Source organism: Drosophila virilis, chromosome X (genome assembly GCF_030788295.1).
Source record: "Drosophila virilis strain 15010-1051.87 chromosome X, Dvir_AGI_RSII-ME, whole genome shotgun sequence".
Taxonomy (NCBI): Eukaryota; Metazoa; Arthropoda; class Insecta; order Diptera; family Drosophilidae; genus Drosophila; species Drosophila virilis.
Window position 1 is genome coordinate 20,164,998 of NC_091543.1, and position 26,118 is coordinate 20,191,115.

At 39.1% G+C, this 26,118-nt stretch overlaps 1 long non-coding RNA gene across 1 annotated transcript; it reads left to right on the forward strand.

The window, feature by feature from the left end:
• The first annotated feature begins 23,963 nt into the window (after positions 1 to 23,963).
• Positions 23,964 to 24,891, forward strand: LOC116652191 (uncharacterized). Its single transcript, XR_004305190.2, has 2 exons — positions 23,964 to 24,248; positions 24,354 to 24,891. It is a non-coding gene; the product is annotated as an uncharacterized lncRNA (long non-coding RNA).
• The last annotated feature ends 1,227 nt before the right edge of the window (positions 24,892 to 26,118 follow it).

The following is a 26,118-nucleotide window of genomic DNA, read 5'->3' on the forward strand; positions in this document are numbered from 1 at the left end:
CATGTAAAAATTTATAAAAGTCGTATCAGATGGCGCAGCCATGTTCACACTTTTAAACATTTTTAACTTAAATATTTTCAGACTGTGAATTGTTTTTGATTTGTATTCTAAGTCAGGTCATTCTGAAGTCAGGCATTAAATCAATTTAATACAACAAATATGAATAATTCCATACAAATATTTGTAAATTAATTGTTAATTATAATGTAAAGAGAATAGCCAGAGGTGAGCGTGGTGTAGGTCACAATATTGATTTATATTTCAAAGCTTAATGATAAAACAAGCTGGTATTACTCGGACTTGGCAGGCGCAAATGTATTTTGTAAATATAAGTTTACTTCACTTTTCTGCTAACTTACCCTACTGCATATTGCCCCTCTACGTGATTCTAATGAATTCGAGTAAGTCTCGCAGCTTTTCATACTTTGAAGAAGTGAATATAATCTATTTCATATTCTTACACTATCTAATTAATTCTATATTTTTTTTTTTTTTAGCAACTCCCTTCTACTGACAGAAGACCAACAACTATATGTTCGTGTGGATTTGAATGTTTGGGAATATGTATTAAGGTAAGTTAGTACTGGACAGGGGTTAGCAATCTTTTAGTTTAATATATATTGATATAATGACTTTCCACTATGTCAGTTCATAACAAATGTCACATAATCAAAGGCACTCATACAGTGGCTGCTAGGTTCAAAGAAAAATATATAAAACATTGAACAGCTTATGGATATGCCAAGAGATTAGAGCACTGATCCAGGAACCTGCATAAGTTGGTTTTTCAGCCGCGGCTGCTTTTGTTGTCGGCGATTTGTAAAACGAATTTCATCCGGCCGCAGCCGCATTCAGTAGTCAATCCCGGAGCTTCAGTTTCAGTTGCGGGGCGCTCAACCAAAGCGCCATACAATTTAATATAGTCCTCAGCATGTTCACAATGGCGCAACGAATAGGCGGCCAGGCGTGGTCATGGCCAGCGGTTGAGACATAAAAGCGCGGCTAGAGTTCCATAAGGGGGATGACGGTTGCAAGAGGTCAGCTCTGGGTCTAAGCTGCTGTAGCATGTCAACTGGTTGCATTGGTTGGGCTTCTGAATATGCGGCTGTGTCTGTTGCTGCACTTTCACCTGCCTGGTCCAGTCTATCTCTCTGTCCGCAATTGAAATGCACTTCAAGTGAATGACGGCGTTTAATTTGCTGGCCATTGGGGCTTAAGTCTCGCATTAACTCAAATTGAATGCCATGCATTTTTGATTAAGTTGAAAATGCTCTGAAATTGCCTCTTGACTGCTTTATCTATCCATCTCTATGTCTCTCTCTCTTTCTCTCTCCCTCTCTCAATCCCACAATTGTGTATCTTTTGCCAAATACACAATGGTTCTGCCGCAAAGCCTTTGCCCCCTGCCCCTACACATAATTGTCGCAACATTTCTTGCTTCAAGTTGTATCTTCTTATTCAATGAAAATCGATTGTACAAATATTTCGCTCATCAAAAACTTCAAACAACTTTCGGCACTAAAAAGACTCCACACTCCGCCGCAGTCAGACACACAGACAGTCCTTTGCTTAAATTTCTGCCTGTCCATTGTTGTTGTTTTTCTTTTTCTCTTAACGAAAGAAATTGTGTGTGCCACAGGCATTTTCCAGAAAATGTTTGCCTTACGGTGACCTTCAATAGGACTTTACTGATTTGCGGCTCTTCAATTAGTAAAGGACCGAAAATGTATGTCGTGTCCCCACTTCTCCCTACAATTTGACTGGCATCCGCTGTACATTTCAAAGTACTCATGCAAAATATACCTCGAATAAGTTAGTTAAGTAGAATAACTAAATGTGCATTCAATATTTTTTACATTTTTAATGATTAATTTGTTTTTATTAATATATATAATTATTAATATTTATTTATATTTATATATATTAATTAATATATAATTATAAATCAAGGCTGCGAGATAAAAAAGTTGGAAAACGTCAATCTGTGGCACGACGAACAATAAATACCCTTAAGTCATTTGATTGATGGTTGCAATATTTTTCACAAAACAAAAAAAATAAATTATTTATAAACCTGTTATTCCTATAATGCTCTACGATATAGTCGTCCGCTGTACCTAAAATGAGCCTAATATGTGTGAATGTGAGGACTTAGTTTGTACAGAATTAGATAGACGGACAGGGTTGGTTGGTTCCTTCCTAATGTTACATACAACATGACCAAATTATAATACCCTGTACAAAGGTATAAAACCAATACAGAGCAGACCGTCTTAAGAGTGTCGAAGGTTTTTGACTTTCTGTAAATAATCTGGCCAAGCTAAATAGTCGTCTGTTTGTTCCTGTGCAGACTTATCTTAAGAGGATAATTTTTTGTAATTCGTGAATGCGGTCAAGATATACAAAAAGGAAAAAGTTTTCAACACAATGATTTAATGTGGGCTATAAAAGCTTAAGGTTATAGCGATCCGATTTGATTGGCTCCACTATATTTAACTCTCAAAAATGTTCAACAATGTATTTAAATAAAGCATTTTCATAGCAATTAATCATTTAATCGACAATGGATTTCCGGAATTTTTACAGCTGCGGTTGCCAAATCCCCAATCCCAGCCCCTGGCTAAGCAGACGACTATTATTTAGGTTTGTGTTGGCAATTATGGCATTCAGTTGTTCGTCGGTCTGACTCTGAGCTGCCCACGTTAAATCAAGCTAATGAACTGTTAATTGGACAAGGGTCGGGAGAGGGTGTTTGTGTGTGGGGGGAGAGGGTGCATGAGAGCTGCCAGCATGACGCACTTTCTGTTGGGATACATTTTTGAGTGCGAGTATTTTTGGGAATTCAATGGAATCAATTTTGTAAATAATTAATATGCCCTTTAATTACGTGTGGCCCAAGGGAGCTCGGCAGGGGTATTGCCGTGGGTTGGGCGCCGCAGACAGGACTTGTATATATTTGTTCGGGGTATTTATCAGCCTAATTGCATAACACTTTTGCGGTTTTATAGCTAAAAATTTGCAATTAAATAATAGCAAAATGGCGACGGAGTGTGTGTGTGTGTGTGTATCTGTCTGTGTTCTTTTGTCTGTCTCTATATTTCTCTCTAAATGACTAGTAGAATTAATTAATGTTTATTCTACCTATACGCAATTATCCATTATCATATCATAACAGCATACTCAAATGACTGTGAAATATGCGAACGCCCATTGACATCATTTTGATATTTAATTTTCAAATGACTAATTGATGTAATTGATGACTGGCCTGATATTAAAACATATCAAGTTATAAATAAGTTGTCAATGGCAGCAGGGTGTGAAAAAGGTAGCCTACACAGTGAACGATCTCTGTGACACTTCAAGGTGACAATTATTTTTGATGGATCAAGCAATTTGGGGTTGCTTATCGATTCACCTGGTCGCTAGGTTTATACGTAGTTAGTAGTTCTGTATCGATCCTGTTTGAATCATTTGGACCAAACGCCATTTACCTAGCTACAAACTAAAAAATATCTAGTTTGCATATAACCCTATAATGCGATCCCCATGAATTCAAGTAACTCTCTCACCTTGTCGTGCTTAGAAAAAGATGATGTTGGTCCCATATGCTATAGTTCGTTTATAACATAGATCCCATGTGATATAGGTCCCATCTAATATAGATCCTATTGGTCCCATAAAAAGTCAAGATATCAATTCGTTCAGTAATATGGGCGAAGCAAATGATAAATGTCGATGCGTTCAATAGTAAGTGTTCATGTTCAGCTAATCGATTACTAAAGCAAAGACAATCGGTTTGAGCACAATTGCTTGTGATATTCCGATTGACTTCCGTAAATGTGTGTACATATGTATGGAGCCATACGCCTTTATAGAATGCTGATGGATGAACGATTTATCAATCCGAGCAGAAGCAACACGCATTCACTTGAAAGTGTTGCCGCTCTAATGACCCCAGCTACAAAACTGCTGCAACTTTAATAGAAGCGAAACTTTCCCTTCAGCTTTCAACGTTGATGGATCGTCTGCACTTTGTAGAACCGGCAAAACATGTTGACGGGATGTCCGCGTTCAGCTCTTCTACACCCTCGTTCCACACACACACACACCGTAGTTAGGATAACTTGCTGCATTACTGCCTGCTGCATCCTGATGCTGCAGTCGCACAGTCGTTGTGAAACATGCTTGAAATCCTCGACTAACAAGCCATATTAAAAAGTTCCGAGTGCGAACGCAAAAATGTAGATCCAAACACACACACATACGGACACACACAGCCACACATATGCATATATCAAATCGCACTGGCAAAGATTAACAGCATGAATGCTTGTGGGACTGGGGCGGGACACAGCACCAAGACATCTTATTACGTTGTTTTATTGGCAACTAAGAAATCAAGCGGCAGCAGAAGTGGCAGCTAACCAAGCAGCACGAGACACTGACCCCTCTGAGCCCTCTGTGGCAGATCTTGTCCAGCTTGTCCAGCTTGTGCAGCTTGTGGACCCTCTTAGCTGCAAAAAAGATTAATGACTTTTATAAAATTTATTATTGCTCTTGCTGCCACAATGACGTCGCTGCGTTACCTACCTGCCCCGCTCCACTCCGCCCACTAACTACTGCCCCACATCGCTCTGTTGCTGAACACATTTGAGAATCGTTTGGAATTTTCAATAAGGCTATAAATTAAAGAGGCATTGCAGTTGCTCCCGCTGCTGGCACCCTTTGAAGTAGCTCACTTATTATGCAATTGCCATTGCACTGTCGCACAGTACCAACACCCACATCAACACACACGCACACACACACTGGAGCAAAATAAAGCAAATGCCCTGCCAGACATTGCGTCCTCCAAACTGACATCCAAATTCAACACTTAAGCGCAGCGCGCAATCCCCCTGCCGCCCGGCACACTTCCAGTTGAAATCACGCCCTGTCACGGCTGAGTCAATCCCCCGGCTATAATTTATTTTAAAGCATCAGCTAAATTATCACCGACCATATTTTATGATACTTCTCTGTTTTAATTTGACGTTTTTAGAATTTTAGTTTTTGCCTAATTGTATTTTGTTTTGTTAGCATGATTAGAAGTTGATCAAACGTTTTCTCATATAAAGCACTTTGACGCTGTAAGGGTTGTCGCGATATAATTATGCCACTTTTAGAGTCCCACTCCAAATACCGAATCAAGGATATTTAGGTCATGTCTAGTTGCTACTCTGAACTCTGATTTTGGTTAGTCGGTTAAGCTCGAGTTTATCGTTTTAAAGCGTATATTATTGTGCTATGCGCAATATTTTGATTTTAATTCGCTTTGGGTAAACCTGTTTTCAAATGTTTTAAATGTGTTCCTCTCGAAATTCTAGTGAAAAACACTTTTTCTCGCATACCGAATGGAAGTAAGCTAAGATAACTTCTTTTTTTTATTAGCCAACTCGGATTGCGGTCAGGTGCCAAACCTATACGCATCCTGGTGGAAATATTTAATTTTTGCATTTTTGAAAGAAGTTGGGTGAATTTGTTGTTGCCGGTTGGAGTTTTGGCATCGTTCTGTATCTCGGAACGAGTATCTCGTTTCTGGTATTTGCTCTGCGCTGCTGCGCTGCATTAAGTGGCTGTAGGTCTATGTTTAGGCTACGCTCACTCACACTTGCACAGACACAAACCAACACAAACACACACACAAACGCACACACGCACACACGTACACATTAAAAGTGCGCTTCGGTGGTGTTTGTAGCACACTTTTGGGCTGCGCCAAGGGTTCAACGATTTTCAGTTAAAAATCATTCGAGTGGATAAACAATATTTATTGGTTTCCATGTCCATGTTCATGTCGGTGACTATTTGTGTGTGTGCTTGTATGTGTGCTTGGGTGTCTGTAGTCCGAGCTTCCGGCTTCGTAGTGCCAGCCAATACATATATATATATATATATATTTATATTCCCGACATACACACACACACATATCATGCCTACATGCCTGCAAAAAAAAATATGATATTGGAAACCCTTTTGCAAACGTGTTCTTCTAGCCGTGCTCATTTAACGCATTCGTGCATGGTGTATTAATTATAAAAAATATTTACATATTTTATAATCAGTATTTAAATTAATACCAGTATTTGTGGCAACTATATCAATTATTTAAAAGAATGGATAATTTTTATATATTATATCTCAAAGCAAGAATAAAACTGTGCGTACTGACTTATTTTTAAAAATATACATTTAAAGCGCTCCACGATCTTCGTGCGGAATATGGTCGAATAGTTAAATGGCAATCGACTGAGTTAATATTTATTGTTAAAGTTACATATAGTTCAATGCAAGATGCATGCTTAAGACTCATTACCAATTATCGATGTAAAAAGACATTTGAAACGTGATTCACCCGTTAAGGGAAATCCATTGGAATGAGTTGAAATGTAGGTTCACGGCAGTGCCTATGAATTTGTATTTTATCAGAAGGGGGCTTGAAATCTTGATGATAATACAATACCTGCTTAAATACGTCTCTAGAGCCGAAATATTTATATTTTATTTGGACTATTTGATAAGCTTTTTATAAGCTTGCGTGCATTATAGTTGGTTGACTAGCACAGTTTAAGGTCGGTAAGTGAGATAAGACTTGGAAAAGAACTTACAAACGGAGAAACTCAAACTCAATCTTAATGAGCATTATTTTTGTGTGCTTGCCAGCAAATTTGATGGCTTATTCGACTCATATTTCCGATGCTGATGATGGTGTCGATTGCGGCAACGAGGTTACTGCTGGCAATCCCGTCAAATGCCCGAAAACTTATTTAAGTCCATCTGAGAGGTAATTTCAGCGATTCCATGTGGGCGGACTGTGTGAAATTCTCTTGCTTCTCGCTTGCCATTTGGGCGAATGCAATGTCGGCTTTGTGGCTGCGTTTTTTTGTGGAAATTTCTCGTAACAGCCTATTCGTTCTTTGTGTTAGTGTATGTGTGTGTGGGTGCGAGTGTGTGTGTGTGTGTGCGAACGGGTAAAGGATGGAGGGGGAGCTGTTTTATGGCTTCCGTCGGCGTCAACGACAACGGATTGAAGCTAGCAGAACTATATAAAAACACCACCCTACCACACACACACACGCTCCCACACACACGCATCCATAAAATGTAGGCCAAGAAAAAAAGCGAATAAAAAACAACACAATACACACATATAAAGTTCAATCGAGTCAGTCAACAATTGGCACAAGCACACACACAAGCAGAAACACACACACAAAAAGTGTCTGCTGCATGTTTTTATACCCTTGTAGAGGGCATTATAATTTTGCCATGAAATGTTTAACGCATAGAAAGAGAATGCTCTAATCCATGTGATAATAATGTTCTAAGCCATGTGATAATGTAAAATTGTATTTATTGTTGACCAATAGTAATAGGCGAGTCGATATAACAGCCCGTCTGTCAGTATAAAGTTATAAAGTTTTAAAGTTTTAGTCATAGAAGCTTTGCTCTTCGTGTAAGAGGCGATCGGATCGCGCCTCTTTATAATAAAAGCTATAGCCAGTTAAATTATAAGTAAAATATAAGGTACATAAAGACTATATAGACATTATTATTTTTCTAGATATCATGACCAAACTTGTCATTTTGAATTTCTTCCCACATAGCTTCCAAATTTGATCAACATCGGATTGCAATATCATAAGCGCCAGGGTATTTTGTGTTCGACATACAAACGATAGCCATTTTTTCTTGTTTTTATTTCGGTTTAACCAAAGTCAATTGGGTGGCTCTCTCCCGGCTTTTGCTCGTATGTATCTGATTGAGAGTTGTGTGCGTCTGTGTGTGTTGGTGTTGGTGGTTGCGGGTGTTTTGGCAGCTGGTAGAGGTGCAGGTTAAATTTTTGGTCGGCTTAGTGCTTAAATACATTTGATTGTAATTCGCTTTTAAATTCGATTCGTTGCGATTTTGTTGCGATTTGTTGTTGGACGTAATGGTGCGACATCTGAGCTCCTTGGGCCGACGAAGCTTTCACCTAACGAATTTGGGTTACAGTTCGAGTTGAGGTTCGGGTTCAGATACGAATTCGGATATGGTTATGGGCCTGGATGTAGGTGTGCGTTTACGTGATTAATGCGGGTCACACAAATGCAGACAGTATCCAAATATAAACACGCACACACATATTACACAAATGTACATGTATATCAAGTCTGCATTTATTTCAACTAGTTTTTGGTTCTGGATTTGCTTATATGTTGACTTGGTCAAATTGGGGCATCGAGCTCAACGGTTGCTTTGTGCTGTCTTTGTATATCTGAGAAGCCATACTTTATTTAGGAGCTCTGCATATAACCAAAGGGCTTCTTAAATGCCAAAAAAAAAGTAACCCAAAACCCAAGAAGCTGCTTGCCTAAAAGCTTTGCTATACTAATACAGGTCGTCTGCTATGATACTTACTCAACCTATTTGCCCTATTGCCCAGAGGAAAATCATACTCCTGGCGGCTTTCAAGCTGCTTTTGTTGTGACAGGCTAAGTGTTTATTATTGATTCCCGTGCTAATTTGTGTAGCCAAAAATATACGATCGACATTGTGAAATGGCTTTAGTAATTACAAGACTCGCACGCGATCTCCGTCTTTTAAAGACCAGAGATCTTCAGCAGCCGCTAGGTGTGGCTCGCTTCGTGAAGTTAATTTCTAATATCATCGAGTGAAGGCTTTGATTAAAATCTTTAAATTTTAATTTATAGCTTACCGTTGAACTAAAAATATTGCCAGCCGTAAATCCAATATTTTCATATACAATATGCGGGCTAAATTTTATCTCTAATATCTAATATCTCTAATATATAAAATGCTTGGCAGTAAAGTTATTTATATGGCTGGGTCTCCCTCGAGTGATTTATCTTGATCCAATCTATTTTTTTTTTAATATAGCATATAGTTAAAATAATGTGAATTGGAACTAGTTAGGCCAAAGATAATATAAAGACTGTGTTTAGATTGTCTTTGGTTAGGCTCTATCAGTTTGCAGCCTAACTAAATCGGCTCTGTGCATTTGTCCCTCTGTTGCCTGTGGATTAATTGCCGTGTTTCACTTCCCCTTTCCCTCCCTATTAGTCTGTCTCACTTTCGCGCAGGTGTTCGCTGACTTCGACACACCAAAAACTTTCGATTTGTTTAATTTGTTGTTGCAGTTGTTGTGCATGTTATCGATGTGGCGTTGCTGTTGTTGTTAGTTGTTTTGTTTGGCAACCAAGTTTTACGGCATGTCGCACTCATCGGAGCCCGGGCACCCAGCTCCAATCTCAATTTGGATGCCCCCGCCGTTCCTCTCCGATTTTGGGGCACAAATCATTTTCGAATACTAAACTTTACCAAGTTTTCTCCAATATAGTTGTTGCTGCCACACCTCCGTGTGCCCCCGCACCGTTGCTGCCACAGCTTAGCCCTTTGCACGCATGCAACTGTTTGGTTTTATGTAGCAGGCAATTTGTGTTTTTAAATTGTAAAACGTAAATTTAATGGAACGTTTAGGTGTTGTAAGATGGTAGTTGCTGTTGTTGTTGCTGCTGCTGTGTTTATTGTTATTTGTTCAACTTGTTGTTTTTAGTGGCGCGTGGCTTCACGTGTGCCAATAAATTAAGCACAGGATTTGTGGAGCAGCAAGCATTGGAATTGAATTCAACTTAACTGAAAGTGCAATGAGAAATATTTTAATTTTTCACTCTGGGCGTATTTTATATATACGTTTTCAAAACATATTTCGATTTCGTATGTCTTACTCAATTAATTAGTTAATTTAAACTCCGCGCATATTTTGAAGGTACATTTCCATGTAGTTGTGAGTGCGATGTCATATACACAACTATTCTTACATATACATTAACATTATTTTAATGGATGAACATTTAATTAGTCTTAGCGGAAATTTTGCCCAGGCTACTCCACACTTTAAATAGCTCTTACGTACATTGAGGTCTCATTCATGTATGGATACATTAAAATGCGCTTTGGTGGCTTCACTTTTAGTTCCAGCCGTTGGGTAAATCTATATTTCAAATGCTGTATGTATCTGTACCTGCGATTGTGGCTTTTGCCTAACGTTCGCCATTGATGTCTTGCTGCGTCAAATTAATTTGTGGCTTATCGAAGCCATAAAAATTTTCTAATTCACTTTGCGTAAATAATCATGAGCGCCAATTCAATGCCTGTCTGTGCGTCTGTGTGTGTGTGTCGCACATTAGGCGTAGCATATTTACTTATTCATGAATGTGGCTTGGGCTATCATGCGTTGCGCTGTTGCTGCAGCAACTTTGCTTTTTGCTAGGATGTCAAAGTTAAAAAGATATCTTTATGTGCCCATTGGTGATATTGGTCGGATATGGGATTGATACATTTGTCAGTGCCTTTAGGTTGCAGTAGTAAAAAGCTACTATATTATCGATAATGTATCGATTAAGTAAAAGTCTTAAATTGTAAGCTTAAAAATATAACACGATAATTGTATATAAGTATGCACAGCATTATTCTCAGACAAGATTTCAAAGTGATCAATATGCGCGGTTAGCAAACTGTATAGAATAAAAGATATTTTAAAAGTGACTGAGATATTTGATAGTCGCAGAATACCTCGTGATAACATTAAGATCATATATACATATATTTATAAGTTATGTTATTTAATCATCAAGAAAGCCAACCATTCAATTGGTAATTCCAGCAGTCAAATCAGCTTAGTCTGAGAGACGAAGGGTTGAAGCTTGCTCTATTTACAGGGTATTAATAAGTACATTTACCATTAACAATGTTGAGTGTTTGTCTGTGTTTTAGCTTGGCCAAGCGCCACCACAGTCAACACCGTAAGCGATAACCAGAGTAAGAGAAATAGTCAAAACCCACAGACAATATTATATTTGTTGTGCCTGCCGTTTGGCTAATGCGGCCGCCAGCGAAACATGAAAAGCGCTGGTGGCAGACAGCAATACATTGTTGCCAGTGGAAATTGCAACAAAGTTCGATGGTCAGGCGTAAGCAAAAACAACAGAAACAAGAACAACAACAACACTAACGACAATATGTGGCGCTCCAAAAATATTGCAAGGCTGCCAAAATTTTTACCACATTTGTCAGCATTTCGTTAGCAAAGAGGAAAGAAAGAAATCGTATCCAAGCAGTACTGGGCAACATACCCTATAAAATACATTCGCTATCAGATATGCACGTACCCTTCGTTTTCTTCACTTCTGCAAGTTATATGATCGCCTGCATGAAAAACCCGATATCGATATGTATCGATCGATCGACCTGGTAAGGCAATGCTTATCGATAAGTTGAGAGGCATTTGATCTAGTTACTGTCTCTAAAGTGGACGACACACGAATATATATAAATACATACATTTGCACAAGTTTTCTTACCCTTCTTTATTCAATTTCAATGACTACAGGGTATAAAAAAAACTCACGGCCTCTTATTTGCTTCTGTTAGGATGTATGAGTTAGTGTCGGTGTCTGTCAGTTGCAGTTGCCATGAAATTAGAGCCCAAACTCAATCAGCAGACGTGCCTGCGAAAGCGCCAAAACCGGATTGAAGTTTAGAGATGAAAACAAAAGTGCCAGAAAACAAATGACAAACTTTGGTCGAACTGTCAACTTGGGTGTATTACAAGGAATCTTGATAAAGCCAACGATAAGGCAAGCCAGGAGCCACAAAAACTTTTAACCTAAATATATTGATATTTTTACTATATGTATGCTAAAAAAGCGACTCTGCAAGTACATAAATTATTTTCCGATAAATTATAGATCTTGGTATTATAGTTATATTGATTTAATATTCTTGTAATATAACAAGCAATATATTTAAACTTTTACAGACATAAAACTTTACCTTACAAAGGCGTGCACAAAATTTTAACTAAAAATTTGTGTGTATGTAGGCATATATGTTTTTATGTATGTATGTGTGTACATTTCATACATATGCATGCACATACATATGTGCACAACCTAAGTTCATCCAAATGCAGACAAAGTTTATTTCTCGCTGCTTTGCAAATTAAAAAAAAAATAAACGTATTTTCCTACTTCGCCCTACTACTCGATTCTCATGAGTTGAGGCAAACCTCACAGGCTTTCATGCTTTGATTATAAGTGTTGTATTAACAACTTCTACTGGCATATAAACTTTAATTTTGTGCGTGTCTATGTATATGTATCTCTCTCACTAATTGCTGGCAATAAAATAGACGTACGTGTGTATGTGAATTTATGGCACACCTACATATGTACTTATATATACAGAACAATATATGCTCAGACCTCCACATCTTATTGTGTATGATATAATTATGTGTATATAAATACGTATGTTTAAATTGAGGACACAACACTAGAAAACACTATTAACTTAGTTTATATAGAATTGTAAGCTGCATAGGAGTTTAAATTAGCATATTATTCTCAAGTTAAATATTTAAGTTTATGATCCTACACTTTACCAAAGCGCATGTCTATAACTTTACTATGAGTTTTACCTAAAACTCTTGCTATATTCAGATATATTTATGGTTAAAGTAACTGCTTTATGTTAAACCTTGATTGCGTCAAGAACTCTTTGTTCATACTTGCCTTTGGGCTGGTGCAAGCTCTAGATAAGCCTCAATGAGTGTCAATGCCACAAACACACACACACACACGTGCACAAGTAAATTTGCTTGGTTTATTTTTTGACAATTTCCTGGAAAAGTCCAAATTTGTATTCGCTTTAAGAGAAAGGAAAATGGCATGAAATGAAATGCAAATTTGTGGCATTGGGTAATTAAATTCAACAAAAATTAGATGCACACACCTAAGGGCTGCCACAAAAAATCACACACGCAGACGCACACACACACACCTAGGGTGAAACCACAGTCATATTGTATGACACACATGTATCGTGTGCAGGCATTGGAAAAAGATTTGCATTTTAGCCGAAAACTTTTCAAGGCAGAAAAAAATATATATGGATACGCATACATATTTATTTGTGTCTGTGTGTATGTATGTGTGTGTGTGTGTGTGTATATATACAAAGATGTTGATGTCCTAGCAAAGTTTACAGTTTGCCAGTCGCAGGGGCAAAAACAAAAGCAAAAACCCCGAATAAATTCTTTAAAAGTTTGCCTTCGTGCCGTATCTTTGCATTAGGCATAGTTTAAACTTGTGGTAGTTAGTTGTTGATTTTATTAGACCAAAATTAATATGGCGTATACGCAATGTAATAAACTGTAATTGGTCTGAACTGAGCCGAATCCAGAGCGACGCCTGGCCTGCCGATAGGGCCTCACGTGGCCATAAAATGTCGAGCCAATTATTTTGGGATTAAGATTTCGAGTGTGTGCTCCTTTTGCTGCTGTCCAGGTCTTGGCTTAAGCTTTCAAAATTTCATGTCCAGCCCAGAGGCAGATGTGAAGAGCACTTCAAAGTCATCATTTGCCCCACTAACACTGTCCCATCGGGCACCCACCTGCCCCCTGCCCAATGCCTCATATGCCGCTCTGCACCATGCCTAAGTCTTCTAATGCGTATCAATTGCAAAAGCGTCGAACTTTCCGAAAACTTGCACACTTCATTAGGCACATCATTTTGTAGTATGCTAGGGATAGTCAGGACGAGCGCCCAAACTTTAATCAATTTGAAAGCTTGTCATTCAATCAGAGATTATGCATAAACTCTTCATGTTAGCATTGGCAACGATTTTAGTATAGGTCCAGCTCGCGTACTAAAGAAAGCGCATGATTATTTAATTACTGTTTACTTTAACAATCTGCTAAATAATTTAACTAAGCATTTCAAGTTCTTGACTTGTGTAAAATTTAAAATAAAACTATAAGCTATCACAATGATTAAGTAACTCTTTTTAGCGGCAATGCATGCCTCGATTAAAAATCTATTTGTGTCCATCAATAGTATCGGTTGACGACTATCGCCATATATAGCACACAATTTTCTTGAGTCACCCTAATGCGTACATTTAATGGCCCTGCATTTTTGATAATTTTCGGTCTCTTCGGCACGGGCGTCTTACTTGCCCCAGTTCCAGCTCCACCTTCGTAACATATTTTACAGTGTTTTATCAAAGTGCAGTCCTCATTTTAACATTATTATTTCTTTTTTCTCTCGTCTTTTTTTTTTTAGATTTTTGTTCCTTTTAGTAACCAAACTCAAAAATTTCATTAATGGCAAACTACGGTTGCGTCTCCTTTTTGGCTGGCTGCTCGTGCAGCATGCGCCGCGTATCTTTGGCTCTTATTTTTGCTGGGCCGGAAAAAAGAGCAAAAGAAAACTTAGTTGATATTCCAATCGTGTTTGGCTTAACTTTAATAACTTTTCAACTTTTTCCAGCTCGACTTCCTTTTGTCTACTCGGCTCGCGACATGCTTTGATTACTACTTACAATGTGTGAGTTCCGTCCGAGTCGTGATCCAGAGTCACTTGCCACGCCCACAGTTTCGCCTCCTTCTCCAGCAACGAAGTTCTTGCTGTTGCGTTTGATTGCCGCTTGTGACATTGATGGTTGCTGATGACTCCGACTCAGGGCCTGGGCATGATTTGTGTGCCCAAAAAACAAAAAAACAGCAAAAACTGTGCAAAACTTACTGTTGCTCGAGCGAAGCGGCAAGTGAACAAAAACAATCTGAAAAGATATGCCACCGATTGCTGCAACACTGCAAGAATTGCTGATTGAATTCAAATATTCCATATTCATGAGCACACAATAAATCAAATGCACAACTCAGGTAACTCGAAATCTTACATAAATTTTAATTGTGTTTATTTACTGCAATATTCCTAAGATTGTAATTTAAATTTATAGCTCACTTATGCCCATGGTGCTGCAAATATTACAAGCCATTGATATTTTCAAATGCAAGATGTGGGCTAGAGTTTATTTTTACCTAATATTGACATCTGCCAAATACAATTGGTTGGATGAATCCAACAATTGGGGCCATGTTATTCATTTATTTAAGTCTGTGTTGCCTTTCAAATTTTTTGGAAAATAATTGGTTCTGTTCTGGCATCAACTTGGTTGTTTTCAGGCAACTGGTTCGTGTTAGTGTTCGATTTATAGTACAAAAAAATATTGGATTTGCGGGCTTCAACCGATTCGCTTTCCAGCCTTGTTCAGTGTACTACATAATATTTTCAGGCATGGAGTGCATTTTTCATTAAGTGTAGTAAAAAATATAGAAATTTTAATAATAATTTAATAATTGTAAGAAGAATTGAAGAAAACTAAAGCTATGTAGCATAGTTTGGTATTCATATGGCAATTTTCAGTTGATGGCAATTGATTTCTTGCAGTGTATTCGAATCCGGATTTTCTATGAGCAAGTTGGTCAAGTATTAAGCGATAATGAAGATAAATAACTCCAAAAGAAAAATACCTCAATTACAAACTTTAAGCGCACTACTTTTGTAATCAAATGAGCGATTATCAAACTTTTCATGGCCGTCGGCCGTGGGCAGTGTGCCGCAGCAGCTGTCGCCCAAACCCGAAAACTAAAAGTGACAGTCAAGTCATAAAATGTAAAATGGCCAATGGAAGCAGCACGAAGCACTAATACTGTGGAGTAGGTACAGCAATTGCTCAACTAACTACATATACTACACTCTATCTTTTGCTCATCATCTACGCAGTTTTTTTTCATTTTATGCAAAAAGCAGAAAAGCCACTTGCTTTATCTGAGTTCATCTGGGTGGATAATGAAGAAGCAAAAGATTACTTGCAGCAGCCTAAAATAACTTGAAGGGTTTATTTAACTGCAACGTATTTATATTGTTATCTTTATTTTATTTTCAACAGCATTGTTTTTTTATCTGTTGCTTAAGTCTGTGCATTTAACAGAAGGCCAAGATGTTTGCATAGGTTTCTGCTTTTGAATAAATGAAATTGATAATTCATTAATTGTTCTTAACAATATCTATGTTTCTTATAATTTTTATATATATTACCAGAAGTATATGGAAAGGCGTGTTATCATTGTGTTTTATGTGTGTTACATGTAAGGTCGTAAATTATTCAAGAATCCTTCCCAAGAACGGCACCTATTCATTCAGTTTGAAAGTTTCAGACAGCCCGTGAGTGTGTGAGGTGTTTGCGTTAAAAGTTCTCATAGCTTGACTAACTATCTTTATACAATCTGTCACTATTTATTAGTTACGCTCTAGCTAGTTGTAAGGCCGCGCGACTTTGAGACATTTTCAGCTCGAGTGCCACTTGCAGCTAGTGCCATTAGCAGCTTCTTGAACTCATTCGCCTACTGAGCCCTCAGGCTGCTCGCCAGCAGTTGCTTGACGTATCAGCGTGGGCCATATTTTACGCAACGCTTAGTTGTAAGTACTTGAACGTGGCAGTGTTGTAAGCTGTCGGCGCAATCTAGTTTTGAGCCAGGTGATTCGTTTTGCAGCACACACACAGACACATTGCACAGCTGCCTAATACAAGTTTCTGTTTCGCCGTCTGTTTGCTTTTCAGGCTATAGTGCAGGCCAGTTTCGTTACTGCAACAAGAGCAAAGCTCGTAAGTGTTTATTTTGAGATACATTTGGCCTGGCTAGTTGCTGTTGCCGGCAGTAGAAACTTACACAGCTGTCGAAGTCGGGGCCAGAGAAATCTATTACCTGTGTTTAACAACAACAATAAAATGCTCCGGAGCATAAACAACATCTCGATGCGATGGTGGGGCGATGCCTGCGGCAGAGGCACAGTCACAGGCAGAGAGACTGCAAATGGCAGGCCATAAAAATGTTTGCAATAGGTGGCAAAAGGTGCTAAGGGTGCCAAAGGGGCAAAGATGCCGAAAGCAGTTGTCGAAACGGAAACAGAAGCAGAAACAGAAGCATCGATAGAAAAGCATGGCCGTCGCGAGCAGACAGCAAAATGCTCATGACGGATATGGCTGGGGGAGGGGATAAGTGGGCGTGGCACGCCAAAACATATTTAAATAAATTCCAATTCACACACCCAAAAGCAAAGCCAATAAATAATGTTAGCTGCGAAACGGGTAAACTTGTAGATACAAAATTTCATCCCATCTTGCAGAGCCGCCAGCTGCCGCTGACAAGCAGCCCCCTTCCGCCGGTTGACACCGCACAAGCATCCAGCACATGATTGCCCCTATTTTCTCCACATCTTTCACATCTAGCATGTGGCACCTGCTGTATAGCTCCACCTGTCTATCCGCATTTGTATACATTTTTATTGCCAACAATTTTATTTTGATAGTTGCTCGAGGAAGCAGCCCGCAAAACTCAAACAAAATGGTGTTGCAAAACAAATGGCGTCTTTTACAGCAACTTTGAAGCAGTCAGGTGATGCAGGGCAGGCCCAACCTGTGCACTGGGGTTGGGCCAGCACGATGTGGGGCAAAGTTGGCAGTAGCTGCGACGAGGAGTCGGTTGTGTGCCTGTGTGCTTTTTGCGTTGGAGAAAACATGCATGACGCTGCAACTGCGCGTTTCTGCTCATAATTTGGTTATACAGGAGTATCTGAACAGCATATTTTATAGCTCTGTCCCCCCCACTCCAACATTCACACACCGTTGTCACAATGCCCCTTCTACAACCTTGATATATGGCAACGCCCTTGTGGCAGCATATTGAATTCCGTGCATAACGAATGCAATTTATTTGATTGACTGTTTGATTGAATGCAATTGCAACAAGCGGCAACAGATGATGTGAACCTGCGTGCACTTTATACTCTCCGCAAACCACAAAATATGCCACGCCCACCGCAAGCAGCGCCTTTACCATACATATTTAATACATGTTTGTGCTATGCAATGCGAAGCCGAGCAGAGTGTTGCACCATGCACAGTGCCACACGATGCGACGCTATTTAATTAGCAGAAAGTGTCAAATACATACACTATTTAAGTAACCACATATATGACAAGTGGTTCAAGTGAGCACCTCAATGTAATATTAACATCAACCTGAATGGTGCCAAGTCAATGTTGGTAAATATTCTACATAAGGGGCAGTTCATGCGGTCACAAGAGCAGCACCTTGTTACTCTATTGAAACTTTAACTTTCTGTGAATTTTAAAGCGAGCAAATGCGTAATCTGTTCTGCAAAAAAGTAGACGTGAAAAATGTGCAGATGACCAATTGTTTACGAGGTTAAAACTCAAAATATGTTCTGCAACCGTTTTCCGTCCGCTTTTTACTTTCAATGAAACGATAAAATATTTAATAAATTTAATTAATTTATAGACTAATCCATGATTAATAAGTTACTGCGCCTGAACTTCAATGATGTGTCGACAATTTTAAACTTATTTAGTGGGTGTTAGACCTGATTGTCAATTCGAGGGAAAACCTATTGCAAAGATGACGAATTCCAGCAGAGAGTTGCAAATTGATTGATGTAGTTGTCTCAGGCATTCAGCCTTTGAGCGAGGAGCCAACCTGATGAACACACAGCTCAATCTGCAAGTCTCAATTGGCAAAGCGAATTCGGCAACCAAACACCAATTGAAAGCCTGACAACATGCGCATCTGGGGCATGCATTTAAATAAATGTATATACATATATATATATATATATATATATATATATATAATGTATAGTTCGGTCTTCTTGGGAATACTCGCAAGCAAGTGCACGTGTATGTATATATTTATATTTATTTGTGTTTGAAATGTGCTTTGGTTTAAGCTGCCGCACCAGAGTAGAACGCATTTAGTTTGCTTGGCTGGGTTAATGTGTGAGCCGGATACGGTAATACTTAATATTGCATCTAGTATGCATTGCAATTTCATTAATTTAATGAATTACGCTTGGGTTAAGCTGTCAGCGTTGCTCCGCAAAGCAATTGCAATTTGAACCACAGTGTGCCTTTGGCATAGGCGCCTTTTCATTATGATATTCCATTTAATTATACCGAAGCATACGCCTGCCCAAGCCGAATGGGGAAATGGACACACACAGTACAACTCAGATTATGGCTTAATTGTTATTTAAGGCAGGCTCTTAATAAACACCCGATCTTAGTTCAAGTTAAGTCTATATGTGGCTGTAGATTTATTTTTACATGACTTTTTGTTCTAAACGAACATAAAGAAAGTTTTTTATTTTAAAATTGTATTTAATTACTTTAGCAATTACTTAAGCAATATTTAATAATTAAAATATTAAATATAAGCTGCTAAAGTAAAGTATGCGCGGTCATTAAGTATATATAAGTATATTCTTGATTGGCAGTCTATATAAATCAGACAGTTGTAAAGGCAGAAGCTCTATGTTTGGTATGAATATACTTGTACTAAGTATATACATATATTTTCTTAAATATTTGTCAAAATTGGACCTCTAATAGGTAGTATAAATCATTTTTCCTTTGGTCGGGTACTTTTTAGTCAGGCTGTCTTTCAAATTTTCCACTTCCAATGAAAATGTATTGTTGTTCGGCACACGCAAGTATATGCTGTGCAATTATACAAATTTGTGCTTTTGTCAAGCTCCAATTCAATGCCAATCAGAGCTCTGAAATAGTGTTCAATGGAAGTAATATTAATAATTTTGTGAATTGATAGGCTTACAATTTAGGGAGATGCCTGCCAGGCAACTGCATTCGAGAGTGCCATATCCTTCAATTTAATTGTATGTGTTGAAAGAGGACGTTACACAAAATGTAAGCATGTTTTGCTCAAAATTATTTCAACTATTCAAATGGAGAAGAATGAAATTAGTAGGATTTAATTTGAAGATGTTGAGCATAATATTCTTATAATAATGAGGAAAAGAAGAACATGTAAAAGCATTGTATGTATATACAAATACACAGGCTTGTTTCCTCAGAGTTTCAAAATCGATTGTAATTTTTGGACTATAAACAGAACCCTTAAGAACCTAATAGAGCTTGTTAGCAAAACAAACTTATCCAACTGTTGAAAAGAAGATAAATGAATGCAACAAGATTTATCTAGATAAGTAGATGAATATAAGGAGTACACAGATGTTCACTTCATTTTTCAGACTCGACTCCATATTTTATGCACTTTCTGCTGCAATGTATTCGACTATGCTCAGACTCTTTTGACAACACTCGTAACACACACAGAGGCACACACACACACACGAATGCAAGTGTAAACATTGCTGGTGTCCAAATGACAAAGCAGCAGCCCCAAAGTGGCCACACATTGAGGTCGCTCCGGCTTCAGACTGACCTGATCCCGCCCTGACCCCACCTCAAACACATCATGTTTTGCCTGCGGTTGTGGCGAGCTGCTGGATTTGTAGCGATTCAAACTGCCAACTGGCAGGCTCTCTGCCCTTCTCAATCCACTTCACGGCCGCATCGCTCCACGAAACTATATTAAATTAGTCAGATTACAAAGCCGAGTTGGGCCTTGATTTGAGGCAGACTTTGTGCCCCGAATATGACTTGCTTACCTGGATAGCCTTTTGATTAGATTAATTAGCTGCATACATGTAAGTGGAAGCTAGTGCAAGTCCGTAAAATGTACAATGAAATCCGTGCGATTCACTGGCAACAAAAGAAAGCCATAAATGCTTACACAACCCAGCAAGCTGTAGGCAAATGTTATGGCTCAGTTTAATTTGTCATATTTTATTTATTGCTGAAATGAATTGTCAATTCATTCTATGTATCGGCCGTACAGTTGTGTTTGGCTTGTAAAGTACACCCGGCAATTCAGCTGTCAGCTCTGAACAGGTAATAAACCTGTATGTATATAATATATGCAGATGCGAATTATGTGGAGCCAGAAGATGAGACTTTGCTGCAAATGTGACAAAATATAACTGACAGTACTGACTGTAGCTTTTTATCATCATGCCATCACCATCATCATGCGAAGTTCATAGTCAATATTTGATATCATTCTTAAGAATCTCAAGCATTTAAGTAATTGCACAAATGTATGTATCGGCCTCATTGTTTGGACCAGCACTTTCTTTTAAAAGTGTTTTATTGTGCTTACAACAAGGCAATTTTAAATTAAATATGTATACTATTTACTTTAAAGATAAATCTGTAAAACTCCCGTAAATGGTTACGCGAGAAGTTCAAATAGTTGGCCATACTAGCTATGATTTAAATTTTAAAAGGATGCAGTTGTAGTTCTTCTGTTGTTGTTGTAAGCTGTGTGAGTTTGACAAATTTATTATGCCGCCTGCGGGCGGCCAAACAACAAAAAGTTGCATCCAAACAAACAGCGAGCGTGTGAAGAGACGCGCTTGTTGCAAGAGGGAGTGATACAGGGGATAGGAACGGGAGTTAGTTGGGGACTCGACATACATATACAGATGGTAAATATGCTGTACGATGTGTGTTAAACTAACGGTTCTGTTTGTCACTGTCAGGTTTATTAAAAGGGAACCGAATGCTAGCTTGTCTGCGTATAAGTGTGTGTGTGTGTGTGTGTGTGTGCGTGTGCGTGTGAGTCTTTGCCTGTCCATTTAATGTATTCATATGCATATAAACAAATATAAATTACACAGACAGTCGCACACGTTTTTGTGTTTTATGCAAATCTGTGAGCTGTGACAAAAAGCAATTAGCCGCAGTTTTTACAGCTGCAATAATACACAGCTGTGTGTGTGTGTGTGTGTGTGCCTGAATTCACAGGTTAAAATGTCACAACAACAACAACAAAAACATTCGCATGCATCATGTGTTTGTGTGCATCTTTGATCAGACAATGCCCAGTAAAATGATTGCAGTGTAGCGCAATGGGCGGGGCGGCGTGTTGCAGCAACCATTTGCCGTTTGCCATTTACCAACCTGGGGCAGCTGCCTGCCTGCTGTATAAATGCTGCGATTTAGCGTATTTACAATTTGACTCTGTTCAGTTGAAACCGCAAATTCCCATTTGCTGGCAGCCATTGACAAGCGATTGATCACGAAATGAATGCCATAAATTTATCGAACCCTGTTGGCTGTACACCAGAACACACCTCCCCTTGGCTCTATCAGTTCCACTAGATAGTTGGACTCATTACGGCTTAGTTTGATTTCGGCTCTCGTTTCAGTTATTTATCTGTGTCGTAATAAAAGTTATAGAGCGGAATGTAGGGCCCATGCAATACTCTGTTTTCAGTGCAAATATGTGTTTGACTTCATCAACATCCATCATTAGTTATCCATATAGACTTTAGCGGATAAAATACTTACCCATAATAAACTCTTTTTGTTGTCAAGATAGAAAGAGAGTAAAATAGAATAATTTCTATGACGAACATTTTATGGATATTTTACTTTTGAAGTCGTTTAGACGGACAGCATGTAGGCAATTGCACAAAACCTATAAACTCGTTATCAGTTTGTGATCAGAGTATAAAATCAAAAACAGTTCCGCTCGTATAAGTGCCGTTAAACTACGCAAAATAGTTTTCATTTTTCATTAGCAGCGGCATCACGTATACGCCGCGTTGCACTGTGCCGCGTCCAAAGTCCGACGTCCAACGTCCGACGTCCGACACTTTGGCGCCCGCCATCTGCCAGCGTCACGCGATCAAATAGTATTTTGTTAACAGCTCTCAGCTATGCAGATGTTGGAGGGAAGGTGGAGTGAACTCGTATGTGCGTGCCTGGTGCACTGGTCTCGGACTGGGTCTGGGTTCTAAGTTCTGGGTCTGGGTCACAGGTGGATTTAGTTGCGAACCGACACGCTGATTTATGCCGCTCATTAAGTGTTGGGTGCGCGGCGGGGTGGTGGACGGTGCACGATGTACGGCTTGGATGCCTCAGGGTTATAATAAGCTTAGCCTTAGCGTGCAAGGTGAATTAAGGAACACGATACGAGCACAACAAATTTGCCTGGCAAAGGCCAAAAGGAGTGGCGTATATTATGCGCCTGGGTCAAGGTTATCCGCACGCTAGGAAAACGGCTCTCTTTGCTTATGGCTGTGCTCCGTCTTGGATTTGGTCTTGGTCTTGGTCTTGGGCTTAAAGTCTGACTAATGTCAGCTGCTGTTTGGCTCTAATCATCACACCACATCGCGTATGCGTAATATGCAAATAAATGCAAGCTAATGGCTAACGGCTAATGGCTAATGGCAGGCGACTGTCAACTGCTGCAGCTGCATGCTGCCATATGGCGCCATCGCCTGGCAACAATTTTACTTAAATTGCACTCGAGTGCAAGCCAAACAAACGACATATTTTGCAAGCATAGCACCAAGGCAGCCCCAAATGCATGCCTCTTCAGCCGTACTCTTCAACTGGGTGCAGAGTCAAAAAGTTGCCGTAATTAAAAAGCTGACTTCAAGCAGCCTCATCGACCACATCAATAATCACTTAATCGTTGTGGCAGCCTTTAGCAACGACAATTATTGATCTTTAAGTTGGCTAAGCAAATATTTTCACAACGCCCTAAGTACTTGACTGTCTCTCTTGCCCTCTCGCTTCGGTGAAACTTTTCTAATGAGTTAATCCAAGGCAAATATCGTTATTTCAGGGGATAAGCTGATGTCCGCCTGTCGTCATATATGCTCTTAGAACGGAGTAAGCACTTAATATATTGGCTAGTTTTTGTTTCGCCCAACCGCGTTTTCCTTAAAGACTTTCCCATGGACACCATGTATTGAGTCCTATCACTCACCGACGTAATCTTATTGCCCAGTTCTGTAAAATTGGCTTTCTATTGAAACTATTTTAGTTGGTGAAATGCATTCTATAAACCATATATACAATGGCCATGGCCTTCCTCAGTCCTGGCGCGAAGCACTATCTTAAGCCTATGTGAGATCTGAAGTTTAAACCAAATTCTGTAGCACTTTTTAATAGATGCCTAATTTGATATTCAAGGCTTCAAGCGCAACCGGTTAATTCATGTTAAACTAATAATAGTTATATTGAAAATGAATGAAGTTTGATTAGATTAGGAAAGAGATTCAATTTAAATTGAATTTATTTGCACATAGAAATAAATGCGAAACGGCTGAATTTGTCTTTTCAAATCAAATCCATCTTAGTTGGCCACAAAAAAGGAAAAACAAATAAAAATAAATTCGGTTGACAGTTTCAGAGCATCACGTATATTCTATGCTCATTACAAATTGAACACTACGACAAGTTGGAGCTGCAGAATTTTAAAATACAACAACAAAAACAACATAAATTAGTTCAAATGATTCGTTTGCCCTTGCCCGAAAACGAGGATGAGACGAAGCGCCGGATTACCGATGTACGCAGTACATTCATTCTCTTTGGCGTCATGGTTATCATCATACGTTTGAGTGAGTAAGGATTAGGGGTCCATCTGTATTGTCTGGGGGAAGGGCGACCCTTAGGCATAGCTATAAATAATATGCAACTTTTTGCTAACATTCTTCTGGTTACAGTGCCGCCTGTGCTGCGTCTCATGAATATTCATTAAATGGCGTCCACTGTCCAGCTTCAATTTATCCCAATCAAAATTCTTGTGCCCAAAGGACCGACTGGGTGTGCTGTTAATCATAGCTAGCTTAGCGATGTTAGTTATTAGCAGATGTATTATCGATGCGTTTAACGGCCGGAAAGCGTTATTTATCGCGTTGACACGGAGTCTTTAGCTGAGTTAAGTGTGACGTCATTTGGAAACTGCTATGACGTCATCGTTGAAGCCAGTTATTAACTAACTTTATATTAAACCAAAGCGACGGGCAACGAAATTTTCTAAAACGTTTATGAGCAGCGCTTTTAAAGGCCATGAAAATGTCATCAAGTGGTTGTTGTTTCCCTTATAGCACGTGCCCTTACGAGGGTACATAAACAAATTTCCTGTGCATCGATTTTTGTATACTCTTGGCAAAGCTCAAGTGTCTACATTTGCTATACCGCTCCAAATGGACTTAATTGCTCTATCGTTTCAATGTGCAAATATATATCTATTTAAATCTATATTGTTTTTAGTTTTCGCCTTTAGTTCTTTAAGATATGCTTGCTGTGAATCGCATTTAGACACAATGGTAAATTATAATATTAATTGCTTATGAATCGGATTTTAGTTGGTTCCGAGCCGATTTGCATGAAATGTGAATAAAATAAAAACAACTATGGATTATAAAACGATGGAGTTGTAGGTAGAGTAGTTCTGTTTACGGCTCAAACAAATGCCTGACTGCAAGGTTTGATTCGTGAACCTGCTTAGGGTTTCGGATGATCCTTCCCTTTTTCTAATAGTCCAGCTTAAGGTTCGGTTTATAGTAAATGGTAAATATTGGAACTCGGTCCCCGAAACGGTTTGATCCAAAGACAAATTTGCGATCTTTGCCTTTGGCCTTTGGTTTTGCGGCACATAGCTTAAAATGTGACTTGAATAAAAAAAAATGGTCCACATTGCTAGAGAAAATCATTTCCATCCTCGCACATTTTCTCGCCACGCACACTTATGCGTTATAAATTCAAATGCTGTGCTATATACTGAGGGTGTGTGTGTGTGTGTGCGCGCCCTTCAGCAGGGGGCAGTAAGAAGTAGGCATCGCCTTGAACGGCAGTTAATTTTACGCACTTAGTCAATGACGCTGCGCTGGGCACCTTAACGCGTTTTAAAACTGGGCTAAAAGTATGCCACTTGCTGAAATGGGGGCACAGACTATGGCTCCTGCATAGTTGCTAAGGATAACAAACATGTGCGCTTATGTTCACATCCATATATGTGTGTGTTTGTGCCTGTGCCCGTATGCGCTTGTGCGTGTGCGTGTTTGCAATGTCGTTTGATGTATGTCGCCTTTAAGTTGTTAACGTACTGCGGCTGAGTGGCAAGTAGGTTTGACGGAGAGTTCGAGGGGTGTGGCTGCCATTGACTTGACTGTCATATAGCCAGGCCTATTAAGACCTAGAAGCGCGCCAAAGTAGCGCGCATCAGCACCAACCGCACAACAACAACAACAATAACAACTGTGGAAAGAACAAGAGCAACAACATTAACACTCGCGACACATTTGCGTTGGTCTATTTCTTTAGGCTTTCAAGTTGAGTGCCTTACATTGTCAGCACCGCCCCCACCCAGTCATCGTTCCGCTTAGACCCATTTGACAGCACTCATAATCCAATATGAGTGCATATTAACTTTAATCAGTTGGCGCACGAGTAAGTTAGCAACCTGTGTGTGTGTGTGTGTGTGTG